This window comes from Aquarana catesbeiana, linkage group LG07, assembly GCF_042186555.1.
Source record: "Aquarana catesbeiana isolate 2022-GZ linkage group LG07, ASM4218655v1, whole genome shotgun sequence".
NCBI lineage: Eukaryota > Metazoa > Chordata > Amphibia > Anura > Ranidae > Aquarana > Aquarana catesbeiana.
Genome location: NC_133330.1, coordinates 29,970,657 through 29,991,661, shown reverse-complemented (window position 1 = coordinate 29,991,661; position 21,005 = coordinate 29,970,657). Strand labels below are relative to the sequence as shown.

General features: G+C 34.4%; 1 long non-coding RNA gene across 1 annotated transcript; it reads left to right on the top strand.

The window, feature by feature from the left end:
- The first annotated feature begins 1,232 nt into the window (after positions 1-1,232).
- Positions 1,233-18,756, top strand: LOC141102399 (uncharacterized). Its single transcript, XR_012235099.1, has 3 exons — positions 1,233-1,739; positions 17,158-17,198; positions 18,635-18,756. It is a non-coding gene; the product is annotated as an uncharacterized lncRNA (long non-coding RNA).
- Positions 18,757-21,005: the final 2,249 nt, after the last annotated feature.

Below are 21,005 nucleotides of genomic sequence, written 5' to 3'. Positions count from 1 at the left end.
CATTTATAAAAAGTATAAATTAAAAAAAAATTATAGAAAGGTCAACTTTTTAATTTTAGAAGATCTACTTTAATTAATAACAAACAATGTGAAAAATTATGACTCAGACGGTAAGCAACATAACGCAGGATTGGTGTTTATTGCGGTTAATTGAATATTATTATACTATAGAATTGACCATGATAAACAACAAATGATCATGTTAACTGCAGAGCTCTAATGAGGACAACTTTGTAGCAAATATATATCTACTGTATGTGCTGAGTATATATATTTGGAACTGTATACTCTGTACTATCACTGTTTGACGATTTTCTTATCCATGGATTTTTTTTCCACCTGTTCTGCTTTTCTTTTTGTTAAAAAAAAAAAAAAATATATATATATATATATATATATATATATATATATATATGTATATGTATATATATATATAATAAATCAATAAAAACAAATCTAAATAAATAAATAAAAAAAAAAAGTATGCATGCAAAGGACACCCCCCTGGCTCGCTCCCAGGTAAACCAATTAGGAAAAAAAAATTTGCAAAAATATGCAAAAGAAAAAAAAAATCATTAGTTACAGATACTTTTTATCACCACTACTTTTCCGTGGCTTTTCAAAATAACAAATTAAATTAATTTAATTGAATGAAAGGTTTAGGGTGGTATAACCCTCCAGTAGTCAATAATACATTTTATAGACATCTATACATCATACCAAAAAAGAAAAAGGCATTTTGGGAGGAAAGAGGATCAGGGGGATTTCCTTCCAAAGCTACATTTATTTTCCAACACATTGATGTGCATTTTCAAATTTACTCACATGGTTCTGAAATTAAAAACACAGTTCAGCTCCAACATGCAGCTCAATTTCCCACAGTACATTGACGATGTGTCTTTACAGTTTAGATACATTTACGCTGCTTTGAGAGGTTTAGGGTCTGTTTGGCTTTATAGGTGCTGACTGCACAGAAGGAAGACAAATGCATCAAAATTTAAAAATAACTTACAGTAGACCGGTGCATTGAAAATATTGCAATTAAGTGTGTATACTGACACATAACAATGCAAGCAGATGCAAAAAAATAAATAAAAAATGCAAAAATAAAAAAATAATACATTGGGAACTGCAGTAATATTAAAATGTGTTTTCCTTGATTTTTTAGTATGCTTTGGGGTTAATTTATTTCACTTTGCAAAGTGCTAAATAACTAATTTGAAGTGTGTAAATGTTGATGAACCCTATTATGTGCAAAGAAATTTTAAGAAAAAAAAAAACAGGAATTTTGTAAGCAAACATTTAATGATGTGAAAAATGAATATTATTATACAGGACTTATATAGCGCCAACAGTTTGTGCAACGCTTTACAATGTAGAGGGAGGACAGTACAATTACAATACAGTTCAGTACAAATGGGACAGGAAGTGAACATTCAATTTCCAAAGTGAACAATACTCCTTTAACAATTCAACCTTTGTTTTGTACGTCACATTTATCTAAATATCCAAATAACCACCTTGTATTTAAAATCCAAATATGGAGCCTATTTTTTTTTTTTTTTTTACGTATGTTTTATCTTTTTTTTTTTTTTTTTTTAATCTTTTATTATGTATCATTTATTTCGGATGTCGTGACTACCAGTGCAGATCCTTTTCAGTATATGTGGGAAAAATGTCAACAAGCATCAGAATTCCAGGAATCTCCAAACTTCCATCAAAGAAAAGAAATAAACAAGGTAATTGTAGTAAGATGCTTCGAGTGATTAGCATTGGCTACATATTTCCACGTAGGAGATGTTCATGTTGGTGGTGATATTCCTCCCTGGAATCACTAGATATGTATATTTTTTTTTTTTTTCTTTTTTGTGTTATTGTCACAGACTGTTTTGTTTTCTAGGAGGTCTGTTTTGAAACATTCATTAATTCCCTAAATACCAGCATGTGTTCTAGTTTCCAAAAAAACTGTGGCAAAAATGGGATCACCTCAGGGTGTTTATTTTCTCAAAAAGGGGTCATTTTGGGGGCCTTGTCAAGTTTTATTTGATATGTTTATCAACAGAAATTAAGGGAAACTTTTTTTCGCAAAAGTTTTGGTACATATCTTTTAAAAAGTAAAAAAACAACAATCTGGTTATTAAAAACCACCAAAATAAAGCTCTAGCTGTCTATTTTTTTTTTTTTATAAAATCCATTAGTGTTGTATGTCAGAGTAATTGTCAGTCAAGGTATCATTGTGCTGAAAACTGAATAATGGCCTGGTAATGAAGAGGGTACATACAAGCTGGTACTCAAGTGGTAATATACATTCTTAACTCATTGTTTGTAGTGCTGATTGTGTATCATCTACAGATAATAAGACAAAAGTGTCCTATAACGATATATACAAAAACTAACTTTGCCTTTTTTAATTCCAAAATATTCCTCAGGGATGAAAAATAAGCATGTGCGTAACAACCTTTAATATTCCCCGGGGCCCCTAAATATTGTGATGAGTTACTTCCAGATATCCGAGTTTAGATGAATATCAAGCTGTTTGTTAATACTTGTATGTGTTGTAAGAAATGTACTTGTTTTCATTTTTTTAAATTGTAAAACGCTGAACAGAATAGACATATATCAGTTAAATTTTTATTTTTTATTTTTTTTATGTTATACTGTTCTTTTTATATCAGCAGTTCTGAGCTGAAGGTATCCATACTCCTTGGGGGCATAAAAAACAAATGAATAATTCTTACAAAAATTGAAACAGGATTCTCAGCGATATTGACCCTGAAATTAAAATGGAAAAACAGATTTGATGTGTCTATGTTATTATTATTACATTTTTTATATGATTTTTTATATATATTTTTTTATATTTTTATTAATATTTTTTATTAATTGTACAATCAGGTTGTATAATGTAGGGTTCAAGTTATATACATACCTGTTTTGGGATATATTTTACTAATACTTTTTTTTTTATTCTTATTACATTCACCCATAATGTACAATTTTGAATAATAGTGGTATTTATTATTATTATTGTTTTTTTTTTCCTCTCCTCTTCTCTCTTTTTTTAAACAAATTGTTCAGTATTCATGTTCTCATTTTTGTATATTCATTTTGACACTCCCTTTTATGATTTACTATTTGGTTTTAATTATTTATGACCCAGTGGAGGGGATATTGTATCAATATCAGATTGATAAGGAATTCTTCTTATGTTCTTTCTTGCCTTTATGAAGGGGCTGCTTGGACCCCCCAAAACACGTTGGCTACTTTTTTTGGATTGTACCCCTGACTTTTAATGGAATGAAGTTGTATTTGGATCTCTTAGCAGTGGTGTTGTGCTTCAATTTCAATTCCCGCAGTTTTGTCAAATGACATGCAAGTGTAACATTGTTACAAATGTAATGTACAAAATATACATCCAGTTTATGTTTTTCAATGGAACAATAATAAATGCAAATTTATTACTTCTTGTATCTGGAATTGTGTGATTCCCTCTTTATGATAAAATGCTTATAGTTACCATGTAGCTGTTCATAACTGTACAACTGGAAAATTAATAATGATGATTGAACGTCGTATTCATATCTGTAGCTGGTCGTAACTAAAGTTAATCAAGCTATTGACATCATATCGATACCTAATAAGGTTGGTGATGATTTCAACAGTCTGGTAAAGTGGGTATGGGGCCTATTGGGCGGTCCAACTGGGGGGCTTTATTGTAGAACAGTTGACATTTAACAGCTTTACGATCGCCCACTGTAGATATACCGCGGCAGGGAGGCCGCTCTGTGCCAGATCACGTACCTAGTACATGATCTGACACCTGCAGGTCTGGGGGAGCGCACGTGCGCCCGCCAGCGATCACAGCAGGAGCGGTCTCGATGTCCGCTGGCGCCCGCCGATTAAGCAGGACACAGGCAGAACGACACTCTGCTTATGTAAACAAGGCAGATCGTCGTTCTGTCAGAGCGGGAGCGGTCTTGATCACAACAGGAACAGTCTTGATGTCCGCTGGCGCCCGCCGATTACACAGGACACAGGCAGAACGACGCTCTGCTAATGTAAACAAGGCAGATCGTCGTTCTGTCGGAAGGAAAGGCACAGATCTTTGCCTTCTCCTACTCAAAGCACCTCCTCCCAGCGTGAGCAAGCACAGGCTAGGAACACATTTAACCCTTTGATCACACCTGATGTTAACCCCTTCCCCACCAGTGTCATTAGCACACCTCCCAACTTTTTGAGATGGAAATGAGGGACACCTATTTATTTATTTATTTATTTATTTCAGGTATTTATATAGCGCCGTCAATTTACGCAGCGCTTTACATATACCTTGTACATTCACATCAGTCCCTGCCCTCAAGGAGCTTACAATCTAAGGTCCCTAACTCACATTTATATACATACTAGGGCCATTTTCGACAGGATCCAATTAACCTACCAGCATGTCTTTAGAGTGTGGGAGGAAACCGGAGTACCCGGAGGAAACCCACGCAGGCACAGGGAGAACATGCAAACTCCAGGCAGATGGTGTCGTGGTCGGGATTTGAACCAGCGACCCTTTTTACTGCTAGGTGAAAGTGCTACCCAGTATCAGCAAAAGTATGCAGGCAAAGGACACACCCCCTTGCCACGCCCTCTTAAAGGAGAATTGTACAAAAAAAAAAAAAACAAGATTGGTTAAACCCACAAGTGCTTTTTTATCACTACTATTCCTTTATATTGGCTTTTGGAATTTACAAATGCAGCAATTTAGCAATCAGTTGAAAGATTTAGCGCTGGAAAACACTTTTTTGATAGATAAAAAGTGCATTTTATATACATCTATATAGATCAGACCAAAATGAGGGACAAATGAGGAGGAAAGAGGGACATTGCTCCAAATCAGGGACAGTCCCTCGAAATCAGGGACAGTTGGGAGCTATGTCATTAGTACAGTGACAGTGTATATATTTTTTTTTTTTTAGCACTAATCACTCTATTGGTGTCACTGGTTCCCCAAAAGTGTCAAAGGTGTCAGTTAGGCCTCATGTATGCTGCTGCTGGTAAACAGAGGTTTAAGAGCAGTTGGGTGTTTTTTTTCAGCTGCCCCTGAACTCTCCTCTATGTTATCTTATCAGTACATGTACACAGGGCCTTTTACATTCATTTCCACACAGTTGAGTTCAGAAGCTTTTTTGGAAAGCAAACAAATGCGTTCAGGACAGATATCCAGAGGCATTTGAAACGGAAAACGCCTGTAACAGCTTGTAAATGCATGTAAATGCGATAACTCGCATTTAGCCGCATTTTGTTTACAGGCGTTTTTGATTTTTTTACTACTTAAAATAAAACGCAAACGCGGCTAAACTGACATTTTTAAACGTGGGTTACTATATGTCAAGTTAAATTGTTCAGGAGAGGTTGTAAAACGTCCCATGTGCATTAAGCTTTAGGGGTCTGATTTGTCCACCGCAATATCACAACACCGCTATAAGTCACCGATCGCCGCCAGTACTGACACTAATGCCCTGTACATACGATCGGACAAATCCTAGGATTTTTTCCGATGGATGTTGGCTCAAACTTGTCTTGCCTACACACGGTCACACAAAGTTGTCGGAAAATCCGATCGTTCTGAACGTGGTGACGTAAAACACGTACGTCGGGACTATAAACGAGGCAGTAGCCAATAGCTTTGGTCTCTTTATTTATTCTGAGCATGCGTGGCACTTTGTCCGTCGGATTTGTGTACACACGATCGGAATTTCCGACAACGGATTTTGTTGTCGGAAAATTTTATATCCTGCTCTCAAACTTTGTGTGTCGGAAATTCCAATGGAAAATGTGTGATGGAGCCCACACACGGTCGGAATTTCCGACAACAAGGTCCTATCACACATTTTCCGTCGGAAAATCCGACCGTGTGTACAGGGCATTATACAGTGATCAGTGCTAAAAATATGCACTGTCACTGTACTAATGACACTGGCTGGAAAGGGGTTAACATCAGGGTGATCAAATGGTTAAATGTGTGCCTAGCCCAGTGGTTTATTACAGTGTATGAGGTGCTTTTACTAGGGGAAGAGATGGAATTTACTCCCTGCTTTACAGAGACACAGACTCCATCCCTCCCCCCCCTGTCAGAACAGCAATCTGCCTTGTTTACATAGGCAGATGGCCGTTCTGTCTGCCTGCCTGATGATCGGCGGGTGCTGGCTGCAAGCACAGCGGAAGTGAGCCGGCGCGCATGTGCGCCCCCTACCCGTAAGTGTCGGATCATGTGTGTATATATATATATATATATATATATATATATATATATATATATATGAGCTGGCGCAGAGATGACGCCTTGTAGCAGAAAAACTGCTATAGGGTGGTCCTTAAGTGGTTAAGGCTTGACATGTTGGGCATCTATTTACTCGGTGAAACATCATCTTTTATATTATATTTAAAAATGGGTAATATTTTGCGTTTGTGTGCTCTAAAATTAACCCTGTTTCAACTGTCTGACACATATGCGTCATTAGGTGGCTGAGAGTGCGCTCACTGTGCGCTTCCAGCAAAAAGACCTTGCTGTCAAAGCCAACTCTAAAGATTGGCATATAGCGGGACCGGCTTCCGATCATGTGACCACTGTGACAGCGGTCACAAGTAGGGCTGCAACTAACGGTTATTTTCATAATCGTTTAGTTGGCCGATTATTGTTTTGATTAATCAGATAATAACCTTTAAAAAAGTGTTGTGTATAATTTAGTTATTATTTAAAGTAAAAAAAAAAAAGGCAATGTATTCTTATATATCTCTATGCAGTGGTAAATATAAATAACCAACTATATGGTTAGCGAGTAAAATCTCAAATCCACTCTGAGAATCACAGACAGAAAAGATATACTGTATATATTATTAGAGGAGATATACTGTATATACTATTAGAAGAGATATACTGTATATACTATTAGAAGAGATATACTGTATATACTATTAGAGGAGATATACTGTATATACTATTAGAGGAGATATACTGTATATACTATTAGAGGAGCGATATACTGTATATACTATAAGAGGAGAGATATACTGTATATACTATTAGAAGAGATATACTGTATATACTATTAGAAGAGATATACTGTATATACTATTAGAGGAGATATATACTGTATATACTATTAGAGGAGATATATACTGTATATACTATTAGAAGAGATATACTGTATATACTATTAGAGGAGAAATACTGTATATACTATTAGAGGAGATATACTGTATATACTTTTAGAAGAGATATACTGTATATACTATTAGAAGAGATATACTGTATATACTATTAGAGGAGATATATACTGTATATACTATTAGAGGAGATATATACTGTATATACTATTAGAAGAGATATACTGTATATACTATTAGAGGAGAAATACTGTATATACTATTAGAGGAGATATACTGTATATACTTTTAGAAGAGATATACTGTATATACTATTAGAAGATATATACTGTATATACTATTAGAAGAGATATACTGTATATACTATTAGAGGAGATATACTGTATATACTATTAGAGGAGAGATATACTGTATATACTATTAGAGGAGATATATACTGTATATACTATTAGAGGAGATATATACTGTATATACTATTAGAAGAGATATACTGTATATACTATTAGAGGAGAAATACTGTATATACTATTAGAGGAGATATACTGTATATACTTTTAGAAGAGATATACTGTATATACTATTAGAAGATATATACTGTATATACTATTAGAAGAGATATACTGTATATACTATTAGAGGAGATATACTGTATATACTATTAGAGGAGAGATATACTGTATATACTATTAGAGGAGATATACTGTATATACTTTTAGAAGAGATATACTGTATATACTTTTAGAGGAGATATACTGTATATACTATTAGAGGAGATATAATGTATATACTATTAGAGGAGATATACTGTATATACTATTAGAGGAGATATACTGTATATACTATTAGAGGAGAGATATACTGTATATACTATTAGAGGAGATATACTGTATATACTATTAGAGGAGATATACTGTATATACTATTAGAAGAGATATACTGTATATACTATTAGAGGAGATATACATTATATACTATTAGAGGAGAGATATACTGTATATACTATTAGAGGAGATATAATGTATATACTATTAGAGGAGATATACTGTATATACTATTAGAGGAGATATAATGTATATACTATTAGAGGAGATATACTGTATATACTATTAGTGGAGATATACTGTATATACTAGAGGCTGAATCTAGTAAATATCATCAGATCAAATTTTTTATTTGAAAATAATAAAGACTGTTTTACCGATTTTCAGACAGAACTGTAATATATCATATGCTGACCATGCAAAAACAATGTCTTTAAAAAAAAAAAAAAAAAAAATTGTGATTTTAAAAACGTTCGTTCGATTTCCTAAGCATTAGTGGGGTCAAGTCGATGTTTGTTTTTGACCACAGTGACGGAAAAATTCGAAGGAGCAGAATAGAAAACTTCTTGGTCAATGGAATTTCCAGACAGGTGTTTTAAAACGTGAATGTCAAAAGCAAGTGAAATTTTCAAACGACATTCTTTCATTCAGCGAATGTACAAAGATTTTTCATATGAATTTTCTCGTCTGACAATCGATCCGCGTGGCCAGCATAAGGCTCGGGTCACACCTATGCAGTTTGCTTTTGATCCGTTTCTGCAGTGCTTTTTGCTGTGATATTTGCATTTTTTGCTCACGTGATTTGGCTGCGTTTTGCACTTTTTATGCTTTTTCTTTTTTGCCCAATTTGTTATTGGGTAGATTAAAAAACACAAATTTCTGCAAAAACGCACCACATGCTTTTCTGCAGCTTCTCTATTGAAGTCTATTGAAGCAAAATAAGCACCGGGGATCATTTATACTGCGGAACAGTGAAAGTAATAATATATTTTACTTCTATCATATATATATATATATATATATATATATAATAATAAATACGCCCAGAAGTAGGATATGAAGCTATATCAAGGGTGGAAGGTTGATATAAATCTTTTATATTAAAGTAGTACTAAAAGCTGAGACCTATTTTTTTCATGGATATAATCATTTTAAATATAATGCACCATACTGGTAAAAGTTTACTTTAAATGTAATTGTAATACCTTCTATTACCTCCAGTATATCAGCCTCCACCTTTTATGGGTTCTGAAGCTGATCTTCCCCACACACAGGCTTTCAAGTGATTATATGTTCTACTTACCTGCTCTGTGTAATGGTTTTGCACAGAGCAGCCTGAATCCTCCTCTTCTGGGGTCCCCCACCGATGCTTCTGGCTCCTCCTGCTTCAAAGTGCCCCTATAGCAAGCTGCATAGTAAAGTACAGAGTGCCCCTATAGCAAGCTGCATGATATAGTATAGAGTGCCCCTATAGCAAGCTGCATAGTATAGTATAGAGTGCCCCTATAGCAAGCTGCATAGTATAGTACAGAGTGCCCCTATAGCAAGCTGCATGATATAGTATAGAGTGCCCCTATAGCAAGCTGCATAGTATAGTACAGAGTGCCCCTATAGCAAGCTGCATAGTACAGTATAGAGTGCCTCCTATAGCAAGCTGCATAGTATAGCACAGAGTGCCCCTATAGCAAGCTGCATAGTATAGTACAGAGTGCCCCTATAGCAAGCTGCATGATATAGTATAGAGTGCCCCTATAGCAAGCTGCATAGTATAGTATAGAGTGCCCCCTATAGCAAGCTGCATGATATAGTATAGAGTGCCCTTATAGCAAGCTGCATGGTATAGTATAGAGTGCCCCCTATAGCAAGCTGCATAGTACAGTATAGAGTGCCCCCTATAGCAAGCTGCATAGTATAGTACAGAGTGCCCCTATAGCAAGCTGCATAGTATAGTACAGAGTGCCCCTATAGCAAGCTGCATAGTATAGTACAGCGTGCCCCTATAGCAAGCTGCATAGTATAGTATAGATTGCCCCCTATAGCAAGCTGCATAGTATAGTACAGAGTGCCCCTATAGCAAGCTGCATAGTATAGTATAAAGTGCCCCCTATAGCAAGCTGCATAGTATAGTATAGAGTGCCCCTATAGCAAGCTGCATAGTATAGTATAGTATAGAGTGCCCCTATAGCAATCTGCATAGTATAGTATAGAGTGCCCCTATAGCAAGCTGCATGATATAATATAGAGTGCCCCTATAGCAAGCTGCATAGTATAGTATAGAGTGCCCCTATAGCAAGCTGCATATTATAGTATAGAGTGCCCCTATAGCAAGCTGCATAGTATAGTATAGAGTGCCCCTATAGCAAACCTCATAGTATAGTATAGATTGTCCCTATAGCAAGCTGCATAGTATAGTATAGAGTGCCCCCTATAGCAAGCTGCATAGTATAGTATAGAGTGCCCCTATAGCAAACCTCATAGTATAGTATAGAGTGTCCCTATAGCAAGCTGCATAGTATAGTACAGAGTGCCCCCTATTGCAAGCTGCATATTATAGTATAGAGTGTCCCTATAGCAAACCTCATAGTATAGTATAGAATGTCCCTATAGTAAGCTGCATAGTATAGCATAGAGTGCGCCCTATAGCAAGGTAAAAAAAAACTTCTGACTTTAGAAACACTCACTTCCTGCCCTTGGACTACATGTCCCATGAGGCATTGCTCCTCACACATTCACAAGTTCTTAGGCACTTACTGACATGTATGGACGGTGATCCCCCCCCCCCCCCGGGGCGTTCTGAACTATTTAAAGGGACGCCAGGGGTGGGGTGGGAAGGAGGGAAGGGGTTAATTTTATTTTTTTATGTTTTGTGTTTGATAAATTGTTGATTTGCCAGGCAGTGCAGAAATGGGAACTCCAGCTGTATATCGGCGTGCGTTTGTTTTTATTGGATTATTGTATTTATTGCAAGGACAAAAAAAAATGTTTATTGGAGCAAAAAAGGATGCAATTTGCAGCGAACACTAATCATCCTTTTCGTCTCTGATCCTCGAGAGCGCTGGAAGATGATTGGTCATTACGAGTCTTCATGTCTTTGATGTATTTAGTAACCACGACTCTCTATGTACATGCGTGTGTGTTTTCCGGATGGCGGTGCGTCCGTTCCGGGGGGGGGGGGGGGGGGGGGGTTATCAAGCCGCTTGCCATTTGGAATTGACAAATAGGACTTCTTGGAGCCGTACACTTTGCAGGTACGAAGCACTTTTCCACGTCGCGGTTCGGTGATTTCTAGTTTCTTGAAAATAAATAGACGCCGGGAACCTATCAAAGTCCCTGAAGGACGAGCTGACCTTGTTGTCCGTATTTATCAAGAGATCCCTTTAATTTTCCAATACGGCATAAAGGAAAGTAAAAGAAGTCACTCGCTGAGGGCAACGCAAATAGGGCTTCTTATAGAACCTGATAAGATGGAAGGATTAGGTTTGCATCGGATGCATGAAAAGTATAGGTCAACCCAATTACTATTATTATTATTATTATACAGGATTTATATAGCGCCAACATTTTATGCAGCGCTTTACAATATAAAAGTTTATATAAAATCCTATATAAATGTTATCATGGTAATGTAATGTAATGTAATGTAATATCAAATGGCATTTTTCAAAATTTGTAAATTCGCATTGCTCATTAACCATTTAGAGACCGAGCCTCTTTTTTGAGAACTAAGTTAAAAACTGTTTTATTTTTTGCTAGAAAATTACTTAAAACCCCCAAACAATATATATTTTTTTTTCGAGCACCCTAGAGAATAAAATGGCGGTCGTTGCAATACTTTCTGTCACACCGTATTTGCTCAGCGTTCTTACAAGCGCACTTTTTTGGGAAAAAAATACACATTTTCTTAATTAAAAAATAAGACAACAGTAAAGTTAGCCCAATTTTTTTTTTTATATTGTTAAAGATAATTTTACGCCGAGTAAATTTATACCCAACACGTTACGCTTCAAAATTGCGCCCGCTCGTGGAATGGCGACAAAATTTTACCCTTAAAAATCTCCATAGGCGATGTTTAAAAAAAATCTACAGGTTGCATGTTTTGAGTTACAGAGGAGGTCTAGGGCTAGAATTATTGCTCTCGCTCCACTGATCGCGGCGATACCTCACATGTGTGGTTTTAACACCGTTTTCATATGCGGGCGCTACTCACCTATGCGTTCACTTCTGCGCGCAAGCTCGGCGAGATGGGGTGCATTTAAGAAAAAAATTTTTCCTATTTATTTTACCTTTTATTTTTTTATTTTTACACTGTTTTTTAAAAAAAAAATGTGTCACTTTTATTCCTATTACAAGGAATGTAAACATCCCTTGTAATAGAAAAAAAGCATGACAGGACCTCTTAAATATAAGATCTGGGGTCAAAAAGACCTCAGATCTCATATTTACACTAAAATGCAATAAAAAAAAAAAAAAATGGCCCTTTAAGAGCTATGGGTGGAAGTGACGTTTTGACGTCGCTTCCACCCTGCAATGGTATAGAGACGGGTGGGGGCCATCTTCCCCTCACTCATCTCCATACCCAACAAGGGAGAAGATCCGATCGCCGCTCCGGTAAGGGGCGGAGGGCACCGGAGCGCAGCGGGAGCGGGGTGGCCCTCTCCCGGCGCCGATAAAAGTGATCTTGTGGCGAATCCGCCGCAGAGACCACTCTTATCGGAAAGTGGACCGCCGGGCGAAGAAGAGGATACTGGGGTTATGGCAGCTAGCTGCTACAACTATATTCCTCTTCAAAATTAGGACGTATATCGGCGTGCGGCGGTCCGTAAGTGGTTAAAATGATACCTGTTGATCCTGCCATGTAGGTCCTTTTTCTGGCACTTCCTGGTATTGGGTGACAACACTCTGTGCCTGTCTGCTGGTTTTGCACCTGAGTTGTCACCCTGTAAAAAAAGGAGTAAGGAGTATTTAATTAACTGCTTGCCGTCCGCCCTATAGTAGTTTTACTGCTACAGGACGGCAACTGTGCGCCAGATCACGTATCTATATGTAAATCCGCATTTCTGGGTGGGGGGGGGGGGGGCGATTTGCACCGCCGGCGGCTCGCTCCGGCTGTGATTACACACAGCGGAAGCCAATTGGCAGGTAGCGTAGAGTACTCGCTATCCGCCGGCACCCACCGATCATCAGGCAGAGACACAGAACTGCGATCTGCCTATGTAAACAAGGCAGATTGCCTTCCTGATGGAGGGGGGGGAGGGATGGAGTTTATGTTTATATGAATAAATTCCATCTCTTCCCCTAGTTAAACCATCTCACACAGTACAGTAAAACACCGGCTAGGCACACAGTTAACCCTTTGATCGCCCTTAGATGTTAACCCCTGACATCAGTACAGTGACAGTGCATATTTTTAGCACTGATCACTGCATTAGTGTCACTGTTTTTTTTTTTTTTTCGTTCAGCCCTGTGTGTATGATTGTAATTGTAAAGTGATTGTAAAGCTTTGTTTATTTCTTAAAAAACATAACAAACATATCATACTTACCTCCACTGTGCAGCTCGTTTTGCACAGAGTGGCCCCGAACCTGGTCTTCTGGGGTCCCCCGGCGGCTCTCGCGGCTCCTCCCCGCATCAGATAACCCCCTAGGAGAAGCGCTCTCCCGGGGAGTTACCTTGCGCGCGCTCCCGAGTCCAGCATTCGGCGCCCATATCCGCCGAATGTATGACTTGGCCCTGCCCCCCGGCACCTGCATCATTGGATTTGATTGACAGCAGCGGGAGCCAATGGCTGCTCTGCTATCAATCTATCCAATCAAGAGCCGAGAACCCCGGGCAGAGGAAGAGCGCATCCCCGCCGGGTCAAGTTCCAGGACTCAGGTAAGTAAAACGGGGGGCTGGGGGGTCGGTCACTGACAGGTGTTTTTTTCACCTTAATGCATAGGATACATTAAGCTGAAAAAACACGAACCTTTACAACCCCTTTAACTCACATTCATACATACAGCTACTAGGGCCAATTTAGACAGGAGCCAATTAAACCTCCCAGAATGTCTATGCAGTGTAGGAGGAAGCCGGAGTACCCGGAGGAAACCCACGCATGCACAGGGAGAACATGCAAACTCCAGGCAGGTAGTGCTGTAGTTGGGATTTGAACTGACAACCCTAAAGCTTTTGTGCAATTATATTATATTATATTACATATTTATCTTGTATGTATGTACTTATTTTGTGTTATATTATATAAATTTATATTATATATTTATATTCTATTTATGAATTTATTTTGTGTTAGATTATATTGTATAATAACATTTATTTATATTTTATTATGTCATTATGTACGGTAATTATCATGCAATTATATTATATTACGTGTTTATAATGTATATAGATGTACTTATTTTGTGTCATGTGTTATATAGCTGTATATAATATATTTATATTGTATTATGTATGTAGAAAAGCATTTTATTGATCGAATAGTGATTTCCTAACACTAGCATCCAATGGAAAGAAAACCTTCATAAGGAATATATCAAATCAAATCTACTAGCACAGTACTCCTCCATTGGATATATAAGCATATATTTATAATTATATTACACTTATTTATATGTATTTATATTGTATTAATGTATTTATATTATATTTTTTAATTGTATTTTGTATTTATATTGTATTTATTGATTTATTTTGTGTTATATTATACTGTATAATAATATTTATTTATATTATATTCTATATTTATGCATTTATATTATACATTTTATTATATTATTTTATGTATTTATATTGTGTGTATATATATATATATATATATATATATATATATATATATATATATATATATATATATATATATATATGTGTATATATATATATATATATATATATATATATATATATATATATATATACTTATTATGTGTTATATAGCTTTATATTATATATTTATATTGTATTATGTATGTAGAAAAGCATTTTATTGATGGGATAGTGATTTCCTACCATTATAGAGGTAGTGTTACCAGTTCTAGGGACAGCAATTACATCCACATCCTGAAATTGAAAGTTTGTGTGTGGTGGGGTAAATCCCATAAAATTAGGACTTTAACGTATGTAAGACTGACACAGAGGTGAGCACACAGTTGAGTAAAAATATAGTTTAATAAGTATAAATAATTAAAATCACATACAGAGATCCATGTATCTCATAATAGCACATAGCATAACATGATACATAAATACATATACGTGTTCCACAGGTTTGATAGGAATTCAATAGGTGTAAACAATCCAACGCGTTTCACAAAGTAAAAACCTCTGCTTCTTCAGGGAATTTCACGGTACATCTAGTAATCATTAGATTGAAAAACATATAATTATTATCACATTACGCTCATTGATCAATACATATATCAAAAATGATTTAATTACATAATGTACACTAACTCATATTCTAACCGTGCTCACCAAATATGTCGGTATGCAGTAAGCTGCACTTCCTACCGCTAGCATCCAATGGAAAGAAAACCTTAATAAGGAATATACCAAATCAAATCTACTAGCACAGTACACCTCCATTGGATACATAAGCATCTAGTTATAATTATATTACACTTGTATTTATATTGTATTAATGTGTTTATATTATATTTTTTTAAATTGTATTCTGTATTTATAGTGTATTATTATATTATTTTCTATACTTATGCATTTATATTATATTATACATTTTATTATATTATTTTATGTATCTATATTGTATTTATGTACTTATTTCGTGTTCTATTATATTGTTTTATATTATATTTTTTTAAATTGTATTCTGTATTTATATTGTATTTATTGATTTATTTTGTGTTATACTATATTGTATAATAATTTTTATTTATATTATTTATTATACTTATGCATTTATATTATATTATACATTTTATTATATTATTTTGTGTATTTATATTGTATTTATGTACTTATTTGGTGTTATATTATATTGTTTAATATTATATTTTTTTAAATTGTATTCTGTATTTATATTGTATGTATTGATTTAGTTTGTATTATATTATATTGTATAATAATATTTATTTATTTTATTTTCTATACTCAGGCATTTATATTATATTATATTATTTGATGTATTTATATTGTATTTATGTACTTATTTCGTGTTATATTATATTATTTTATATAATATCTTTTTAAATTGTATTCTGTATTTATATTGTATTTATTGATTTATTTTGTGTTATACTATATTGTATAATAATTTGTATTTATATTATTTTCTATACTTATGCATTTATATTATAGTATACATTTTATTATATTATTTTATGTATTTATATTGTATTTATGTACTTATTTCGTGTTATATTATATTGTTTTATATTATATATTTTAAATTGTATTCTGTATTTATATTGTATTTATTGATTTATTTTGTGCTATATTGTATAATAATATTTATTTATATTAATTTCTATACTTATGCATTTATATTACATTATACATTTTATTATATTATTTTATGTATTTATATTGTATTTATGTACTTATTTCGTGTTATATTATATTATTTTATATTATATTTTTTAAAATTGTATTCTGTATTTACATTGTATTTATTGATTTATTTTGTGTTATATTATATTGTATAATAATATTTATTTATATTATTTCTATACTTATGCATTTGTATTATATTATACATTTTATTATATTATTTTCTATATTATTTTCTATACTTATATTGTATTTATGTACTTATTTCGTGTTATATTATATTGTTTTATATTATTTTGATTGATTTATTTTGTGTTATATTATATTGTATAATCATTTTTATTATATTATTTCTATACTTATGCATTTATATTATATTATACATTTTATTATATTATTTTCCATACTTATATTGTATTTATGTACTTATTTTGTGTTATATTAGATTGTTTTATATTATTATTTTTAATTGTATTCTGTATTTATATTGTATTTATTGATTTATTTTGTGTTGTACTATATTGTATAATAATTTTTATTTATATTATTTTCTATACTTATGCATTTATATTATATTATACATTTTATTTTATATTATTTTTTTTTAATCTATTAACATTGTATTATATTAAACTGTGTTCATTGTATTTTTTTTTTTTTTCATCTTTTTCCTCAGTCTTCAGAGACGAGCCACTTGAGTAGAATGTCAAATCAAAGGTAACATCTAAAGAACAATGTATCAGTTTTGGCTTGAAAACCTTTGTGCTGACATGTTGCTCTGTATGTTTGTTTCCCTGTTGGGGCGACAGTGCACGGTATGTCTGTGTCATAAGTATAGTAATAATATATGAATTTATACGCTATTGAATATACTCCAGAGGCATCAGATGACCTCAGGTCACCGGCGAGATAGTCATCTAGAGTGGGTGTTTTTTATATACACTAATCCAAAAGTTTAAAGTTGGTTAGAAATGTTTTGGAAGTTGCAAGGCGAGATCACTATCTGTCCAGTGACCTGAAGTCTTCCCCGGACCGCCCTCCCACAATGATGATTTCCTAGAGAAGTGCAGTGGTCAGCATCTGTATGCAGCGACCTCCAATAAACAAGCGCAAACAATACTGAGAGAAGGGGAAAGTCGCATATATTTACTGCGCATATTGGCAGGGGACAAATCATATTTACAAAGCAGTGAATGTGACTTTCACCAAACATTAACTGTTGTTGAACCTATCACCCATCATTTTAAATGCAATCATGGAAGATTGACCTGCAATGAATGTTTGGCGAAGGTCAGAATCACTACCACCAAAACCTTTTTTTGTTTTTAAATTAGAGTAGGGGAAGGTTCACAATCCTCATCAGGTTATTTTTTTTGCTGTCTGATCTGCCAGGGAGATTTATCCCACATACACTCCAAGGAATGTGCGACCAGAGCAATCAATCAGGAAGATCTTGAAGCCTAGGGCTACATGGGTGATGAAACCTCTTTGCTACTGTTTAACCACTGGTTGGGTATTATCACATGGGAAGCACTATGATTTTTGTGTGCTTCAGATGACGTTACAGGCATTTAAATTTCAGTACGAAAAAAAGATTTCTTTACTGGTGTACAGTAGCTTTAGACAAACAATGGGGTACAGTATATGAAAGGTTGATTTGGCCCACTGGTTTGGATATAGTTGCTGTTCCTGCAGCAAAGAAGTACCACTAAAAAAATGGCAGCCACAAAAAAATAAAAAAATACACCTATTTCCAAAATTTTGAATTTATTTTGCATACATGTGCACATACAGTGGCTATTTTTTTTTTTCATATTTCTGTGTATATATTTTAATTTATTTATATTTTTTTTCTCAAACAAAACGGTTTTTATTGAGCACAAGAATCAATCAAAACATACATATTCCAGAACAAAATAAGTCTGTAAGGACTGCAGATATTAGCTTATAAGGAATCAATACATTGTACACCACATTATATATATATTGACATACCACTTATAATTTATTTTTATTTAATTTTTTTTTTAATTTAATGTTTATTTTAATGTTTATTTTGCACACATCTGTACATACTGTATAATGGATAATATTTTTTTTAATTTAATATTCATGTTATTTTTATTTACTGTTTTTTTTCATTTACTGTTTAGAGCTTACTACAATCTTTGCCACAAATTCCTGAAGAAGCTCGTATTAGAGCGAAACATGTCGAGCGGCAGATTGTCATGGAACTAAGTAGCTCTGTCTTTATGTGCCCTTGAATGGGTTAAATTGTTGGTTCGTTTTGTACTAATTTTTATGATGATGTCTTACTTGCAAGGACATATGGTTTTAAAAATGAGTTTCTAATAGAAATTATAGATTTTTTTATAAAAATACTGTACAGAGTTATCTACTTTCTGTGTTTATTATATATTTAAAAGCACCTTAAAAGTCCCTGGGGTATTTGCTTCAAACCCCTTCCCCTGGCATTTTTGCATTTTTCATTCATTTTTTTAATTTTATTTTTATATATTTATATTTATTTTTATTTAATATTTATTTTGCATACATGTGCAAATATAGTGGCTACTATTTTGTTTTGTTAATTACTTTTTCATGTGTGTGTATGTGTATATATATATATATATATATATATATATATATACTACTTAAAAACTACGGATGTTAAATTGTATCTGCTTGATCATTTTTGCATGGTATATTTTGCATTTATTATGACCTGGTATTTCCAGTCCTAGTTATATCAGCTCCTTTTAAATCCTGTTTTGTTATAATATATTCTGTAATTTTTCATAATTGTTCCAACTATGTCCATTTTTTTGTCTTATTTCTGCTTTAGCCCTGATGAAGGAGTGCTGGTGCCCCCGAAACACGTTGACTGTTCTATGGTCTAGGTCTTTGCTTTGGCACTTTTATTAGACTTTTTACCTGTGATTTTTATTGCTGTCTTGGGGAAGATTTTGCCTCTTTTCCTGTCCTGGTGACCAATCTCAGTGGGACGAGCAGGAGGAAATAATTTCCAGGACCTGATTTGGGCTTAACCTAACTCCTAATTACTAAAATACTACATAAATAAAAAAAACAGGTAACTTTTGAGCCATATTTGTTATGCTATGTTCTGCAATGTTTTATAATTGTTCCAACTATCTCCATTTTTGTTTTCTTGTTTTCACCGTAGCCCTGAGGAAAGAGCGTTGGTGCCCCCGAAACATGTTGACAGTGCTATGTTTCTAATATTAAAAGATTTTGAATATTTAATTGGAACTCTTATTACATTTTTTACTATTGATTTTTATTGCATTCTGGGGGAGAAATTTTCCTGTCCTGTGACCAATGTCAATGGGACAAAACGTAAGAAATAATTTCCAGGACCTGATTTGGGCTCAACATACTGTACCTCCTTCTATGTAAAATACTACATAAATAAAAAAAATAGGCAACAAAAGACTGCTACCCATACAACAAACAACATTATACATACATTTATTATGGTCAGAAGCACATTTAAAAACCATAATAACGTTTTAAAAGATCTCCTGACTCATTCAGTTCATCCTTTGACTGAAGCCATGCCCAATGGTGGAAACTAGCGGTGGTCGGATCAAACAGCCAGAAACCTGACCGGTTTGGTCAGTCTCAACCAACTATGTCAAAGGAAGAGGCTGTATGATGTCCACTATGGACCCACTAGATAAAGGGCTGCTCCAAACATCAATGCAGGTGGGAAGGTTGAGCCCAAACCAGGTCTGTATTGAGATGGTCTATGAATTGTGATCACCAGAGGTTCCTCTTCTCGTAGGATTTTCAATGAATTCCCATAAAGGACCTGGGGACAACAGTTTTCCTTATTTTTTGGCATTAAGAAATAATTTTCCCAACTGGAATGCAGAAAGCTTTCTAACTCTTCACAGCGTTTGGAAAATAGTTTTTTATTGGTGTACAGTGCCTTGCAAAAGTATTCATCCCCCTGGCATTTTTCGTGTTTTGTTGTGTCACAACTTGGAATTAACATGGCTTGTTTGAGGATTTGCATTATTTAATTTACAGAACATGGCCACAACTTTGAAGATGTTTTTTTTTTATTGTGAAGCAAACAACAAATAGGACAAAATAACAGAAAAAATCAATGTGCATAACTATTCACCCCCCTAAAGTCAATACTTTGTAGAGCCACCTTTTGCGGCTATCACAGCTCCAAGTCGCTTTGAATAAGTCTCTATGAGCTTTTCACATCTTACCACTGGGATTTTTGCATATTCCTCCTGAGCAAAACTGCTCCAGCTCCTTAAAGTTGGATGGTTTGTGCTTGTGAACAGCAATCTTTAAGTCTGACCACAGATTTTCTATTGGATTGAGGTCTGGGCTTTGACTAGGCCATTCCAACACAATTACATGTTTCCCCTTAAACCACTCAAGTGTTGCTTTAGCAGTGTGTTTGGGGTCATTGTCCTGCTGGAAGGTGAACCTCTGTCCTAGCCTCAAATCACACACAGAGAGGTGCAGGTTTTGCTCAAGATT